The sequence below is a fragment of the Natator depressus genome, chromosome 1, assembly GCF_965152275.1.
Source record: "Natator depressus isolate rNatDep1 chromosome 1, rNatDep2.hap1, whole genome shotgun sequence".
Taxonomy (NCBI): domain Eukaryota; kingdom Metazoa; phylum Chordata; order Testudines; family Cheloniidae; genus Natator; species Natator depressus.
Window position 1 is genome coordinate 11,195,378 of NC_134234.1, and position 6,092 is coordinate 11,201,469.

At 52.2% G+C, this 6,092-nt stretch overlaps 1 long non-coding RNA gene across 2 annotated transcripts; it reads left to right on the forward strand.

Annotated features, from left to right (window-relative positions):
* Positions 1–415: 415 nt before the first annotated feature.
* On the forward strand, positions 416–5,811 carry LOC141988704 (uncharacterized). 2 transcript variants are annotated; one of them, XR_012639812.1, is made up of 3 exons: positions 416–554; positions 2,650–2,702; positions 5,443–5,811. It is a non-coding gene; the product is annotated as an uncharacterized LOC141988704 (long non-coding RNA). The 2 variants fall into 2 exon arrangements; XR_012639814.1 differs by lacking the exon at positions 416–554 and adding an exon at positions 4,604–4,670 and having other exon boundaries at positions 2,268–2,702.
* Positions 5,812–6,092: the final 281 nt, after the last annotated feature.

Here is a 6,092-nt window from a genome sequence, read left to right on the forward strand (position 1 = left end):
TGATAATCAAGGTGGGTCATTTCCAGCACTAATCCAGGTTTTCTCACCCCCCCACACACACACACCCCCCTCCAAAAACTGAAGGGTTCATGTTTAGTCCATCCACCTGGAAACAGTCAGGGCACACCCTGACCGTTGTGTAGGAGCAACACATTGCTCCATCCAAGGACGAGGACCAGATATGAACCCTGGGAAGTTAATTAAAGGACAGTAATCGTGGGAAGCTTCCTTGGCCTGGCCTCAAGGCCTGAGAATTAGGATTGTAGTAGATAGAGGCTGGAAAATAAGAATATTAATCAAAGTCATGCATTCCTTTGTTGTGTCTTTTCGCAGTGGAAGTAGGTAATGCGCAGGGGGGAGAAATATAATAAAAGGGAAGGTGGAAAGCTGACAGGGGGCAGCCCTTTTCAGCTAACCAGCTTGCTTGCTTGGATAAACCTGTGTTCTGTCTCATCATTGAACCGCCACAACTGGCGCCCAAACGTGGGGCACTCAGCACTCACCTCGCCCGGCAAGGGTTTCAGACGCGTCACTCATCCGCTTCGCGGATCCCGGTGAGTATTTTTCATTGTGGTAAGTATGGGAAGCTCCCTCTCTGCTTTGCAAGTGCAACACCGCAATGAGCTACAGTATCTGCTGCGTAAGGCTCAGCATGACTGCCCCGCTCGAGAACTCACTCTCCTGCTACAGGAGGTGAGTGCCCAGTGCCCGTGGTACCCTGAAGCCGGAACCCTTAAGCTAGCGGACTGGGAGCGGTTGGGCCAGACATTGCATGAAGAGCCTCGGGCGCCCGTGCAGGCTTTACATGCCTGGCACCTCTGCCGCGATGCGATACAGCGTGTCGCCTCGGACAGGCCCTCCCTCGCGAGGCTGGTGATCTCGCCACGCCCGTCGGCTCCTGCAGCCATCCCCCTTTCAACCGATGCAACACAGTGTGTCGCTTCGGAAGAACCCTCTCCCGCACCAACAGAGGGGCTGCCGATTTCGCCACCGCCGTCGGCTCCTGCAGCCATCCCTCTCCCTGCTTCGCCCCCAGTGCCTTTATTACCACCGCCTCCCTTACCTTCCCCACCAGAGCCGGTCTGTGATTACCATCCCCCCCTGAAACCCCATGCTTCGGGGCCCCCCAGGGGGTCGTCTGCATCTGCTCAGAGGCTTTCGCTGGTGCAACAAATGGTTCACGCAGCGAAGGCTCGCTCAGATCTTACAGCAGAGGAGCTGGCTGAGCTGGTCTCGGTTTGTCCGGTGACCTGGCAGAACGATGGCCAGGGCAACCCGGTTGGAACCTGGGTCAGTTTGCCTTACTCGGTGATTAGAGAGGTAAAGAAAGCAATTCGCGAGTTCGGTCTGACTAGCACGTTTGTGCGTGGTCTCATTGAAGGGCTAGGTAGTGGATACTCCCTGATCCCTGAAGATTGGAAGGCGCTGTTGCGCATGATGCTGTCACCCAGTCAATATGTTATTTGGATTAGTGAGTATCGGCAGGAGGCGGAACGCCAGGCCCAGATTCATAGAGCGGAAGGTATTATTTTTGAGCACTTGGCAGGGGAGGGACCGTTTGCTACCGTTGAGATGCAAACTCAACTCCCTCAGGCCCTCTTCCCCCTTATTTCCACCTGCGCCCAGCATGCTTTCCGGAAGGTCCCGGATTCAGGCAAGCCTACTAAAAGCTTTGTTAGTATCCGTCAGGGTGCATCAGAGTCCTTTCTGGATTTTACCAACAGATTGCAGGAGGCTATCCTCCGACAGGTGGATAACGCTGCGGCAGCTCAGGAAATCCTGTTAAAAATGGCAGTTGAAAATGCAAATGAGGATTGCCGCCGCGCTCTCCAGACGGCGCAAGCCTCTGGCATTTTAGAGCTCTCAGACATGCTACGGGCGTGCCAAAACATCGGCACACAAGCCCATAAAGCTGGAGTTCTGGCTGCCGCCCTAAAAAGAACCGGAAAAGAGGGGAAGCGTTGTTACCGCTGTGGCAAGGAGGGTCACTTCCAGCGGGAGTGCCACTCATCAAAGGCACCCGCCCGACCCTCAAAAAAGTGCCCCAAGTGTCAAAAGGGCTATCACTGGGCTAATCAGTGTCGTAGCGGGCCGGGAAACCGCGCGGCGGGTCCCCCCCGAACCCAGGGCCAAACGGGGGTGTTTCCCACTCAGACAACCGTTCCTCTGCCTTAAAATCCATAGACTCTATGAGGGCGGCGACTGCTGGAAGTGCAGGGCTTGATTTAATCATGCAGGAGGACACTGATTTTCGGCTGCCAGGGGAGGTCTGCGCCATACCTACCCAGGTGACGGGACCTCTCCCTGCCGGCTTTGTGGGTCTCGTTCTCCCTCGCTCTCATGCTGGGAAACAGGGCTTTTTTGTCATCCCCGGGGTCATTGATGCCGATTACACCGGCATTATTAAGGTTCAGGTGTGGACTCATCTTCCACAGTCACTCCCGCGTGGACGATCAATTGCACAATTGATTTTAGTCCCCTATCAGGTGCCAGCTGCCGAGGATCGAACTCGGGGCGGAGGCGGCTTTGGATCAACGTTGTCTCACTCGCCGTCTCACAGCACGTCCTCTCCACTTGTTGCTCTGACAATGTCAGTCCGCCCCTCGAAACCTCAGTTAACACTTCTCTTAAATGATGTTCCTTTCACAGGGCTGGTGGACACTGGAGCTGACGTTACGGTGATTCGTGATCCAGAGTGGCCGGTTAGTTGGCCTACGGTTCCTTCTAAAGAGTTGTGGGGGATCGGGGGTAGTAAACCCGGGCGACAGAGTTTGTCTTGGGTCACAGTCTCTACACCGGGAGGCCGTACCCTTGCTACTATCCGCCCTTTTGTGCTCCCTGTCCACCTCAATATTTGGGGCCGTGATTTACTCGCAAAGCTGGACACCACCCTCGATATTAATATCTAATGGCTCAAAATCCTCCCTCACCCACATTGCCCTCCGCATTGCCCTTGGTATGGCAATCCTTAGAGCCCGTCTGGATTGACCAGTGGCCCCTCCCCTCTAGAAAAGCTAAAAGCGCTTCAATCGCTTGTGCAGCAGCATTTGCTGGCACAGCGCTTGGAAAGCTCTACTAGTCCCTGGAACACCCCGGTGTTCGTTATTAAGAAAAAATCTGGTGCATGGCGGCTGTTGCATGACTTAAGGGAAATAAATAAATGCATCCAACCTATGGGCCCCTTGCAATATGGATTACCAAATCCAAATTTAATTCCTCAAACCGATCAGCTCTGTGTGTTAGATTTAAAAGATTGTTTTTTCACCATCCCCCTTTGCCCACAAGATCGCGAAAAATTCGCGTTCACGGTGCCACAATATAATAATCAGCAACCCTCTCAAAGGTATCAGTGGAAGGTCTTACCCCAGGGAATGCAAAATAGTCCAACCTTGTGTCAGCTTTTTGTGGATCGGGCCCTCACCCCTTTTCGTGCCCGGTACCCTACGCTAAAGGTCTACCATTATATGGATGACATTTTGCTTAGTGGTCCCCAGGTCACGGAACAACAGATTGAATCTTTGTCTCAAATCCTCGGCCAAAATGGCCTGTTGGTGGCACCAGAAAAAATCCAACGCTCTTATCCCTACCACTACCTCGGCCATAAGGTTTTACAAACCTATGCTGCTCCGGTTCGTCCGGCACTAACTCTACCTCAACCCCTAACCCTTGTTAAATTACAACAGATTTTGGGTCATTTAAATTGGATTCGGCCCTATTTTCGTCTCCCCACCTCAATGCTGCAGCCGTTGTTCGAGCTCCTACGTGGAGCCCGAGCACCGGGTGCAGTTATTGCCATCACTAAAGAGCACATTGCCTGCATTCGACAAATTAATGCAGCATTAAGTCAGCAGTTTGTGGACAGACCCCCTGAGGTCCGTCCCCTACGGCTGATTCTTCTTGCCACCCCTCATACGCCCACTGCGGCTCTGTTTGTACCCCGTACGAATACAGCCGTCTCTATCATAGAGTGGCTGTACCTCTCCTCCACTCCTCCTCGGAATATTTACCCATATCTAGATGCCCTGTCTGATCTTGTTCGTAAAGCCCGCCACCGTGCAGTGCAACTTACTGGCACTGATTTAGTTGATATTGTGTTCCCCTTGTCCCGTAGTGAATTTGATTCCTTGTGCCACACCTCTTTGGCTTGGCAGGTTGCTCTTTGTGATTATGTGGGAGAAATTTCTTATAATCCCCCAAAAGATCCTCGGTTGGTAATTACACAAAAGGTGCCTCTAATTGTTCATCGTCTTAGCCGCTCTCAACCCATTGTTTCTGCTGTTACTCTTTTTACTGATGGCTCTCCACATCGAGGTGTCGTCACCTATCAATCAGGTGACCCCCCTCGTTGGCGTTCTCGTTTTACACTGCCTCAGCGTTCCGCGCAGCGTTCAGAACTGGCTGCTGTTATTTTAGCCTTTCAACTTTTCGCTGATTGTCCCTTTAATTTAATTGTGGACACCCATTATGTTTATCAAGTGATTGATCATTTACCCCTTGCCCTCATTACCCCTCAGGTCGATGCGGACCTCCTTCGCCTATTTTTGTCTTTGCAATATCTTATTTCCACTCGTAATTTCCCTTATTTTGTTGCTCATATTCGCAGTCATACCCCTCTGCCTGGGTCACTCACTGAGGGCAATGCACGCGCTGATCGCGCGTTACGTGGTCAGGTAAATTCCCTCTTTTCTGACCCCATTGAAAGCCATGCCTTTTTCCATCAGTCTGCCTCTGTTTTGGCCCGGCAGTTTCACATTCCTGCTGATCATGCACGTTCCATTGTTCGTTCCTGCCCCCACTGTGCCGCTGCTGCTCCTACTTTTTCTTATGCCGTTAACCCCAGAGGTACTGCAGCAAATCAGCTATGGCAAATGGATGTCACTCATGTGCCACAGTTCCGCCCCTATTCCTTTTTACATGTTTCTGTTGATACTTATTCGGGATTTCTGTGGGCAACCCCACAGCGTGGGGAAGCCACTGCTAAAGTTATTCACCATTTGCTAGCCTGTTTTTCTGTTATGGGTCGCCCAAGCCAAATTAAAACGGATAATGCCCCAGCTTACTGCTCCACAGCCCTCTCCACTTTTTGCGCCCGATGGAACGTCCGTCTTAAACACGGGATCCCTTATAATTCCACGGGCCAAGCCATTGTTGAACGTGCCAATCGCACGCTCAAAACCTTGCTTGATAAACAATTAAAACAAGGGGAGCTGCGTCTCCGAACCTTAGGAGACATTCAACAACAAATGCATATCCTTTTGTTTACTTTAAATAATTTAACACTGAACGCAGATCAGCAGACCCCCGCGGATCGCCATTTTCACAAATCTGAGGTACTGGAAAGACCGCGTGTCTTTTACCGTCAGCTGCCCGATCCGCAGTGGCTGGGCCCAGTACCTCTAATCACTTGGGGTCGGGGATATGCTGCTGTGTCTCTCCCTGCAGGACCGTTGTGGGTTCCAGCCCGGTGTGTGCGACCAGCACTGAAACAGCATGGCGTGGCGCCAGGGGCTGTCGAACCCCATACCGGAGTTTCAGCTGACCCTAGAGGAGAACGTGGTGCCTCCCGGGTCGACAACGGCGGGACGGAAACGGAAGAGGCGTAGCGTCCCAAGCCAGCCCGTGACATGGGGAGCAGTAAAAGCATTGGTCGCGGCGGCTCAACGAAGACTGGCAGCAAATCAACAGCCAGAGACTCCTGAGACTTTGTTTGTGGCGATTCTCGCCCAAATCACTGCTAATTCTGTGCTGATTGTATGCCTTTTGTGCCTGCTATTTCCTGTAGGGGTTGGCTCGGGAGCGCTTCCCCCGTTACGGGCCCGAATGACATAACATATGGGAAAGATTGGCTTCAATAGCAAATGTTACCCACTTTTGTTTGTCTGATTCTGTAGCAGCCGGAGAATTGTTAGGTACATGCCTTATACCAGTATGTCATCACCCTGAGGAAATAGGGAATGAGACGATGCTCGCTGCTTATGCGAATCTCTCTTCCCAGTACTCTGGCATGGCTAATTGGGGCCCGGCCAACTATACCTTGCCTCACACGGCTATATCCCTCCACACACCGTACCCGGCCGGGGCCAACAATGTCA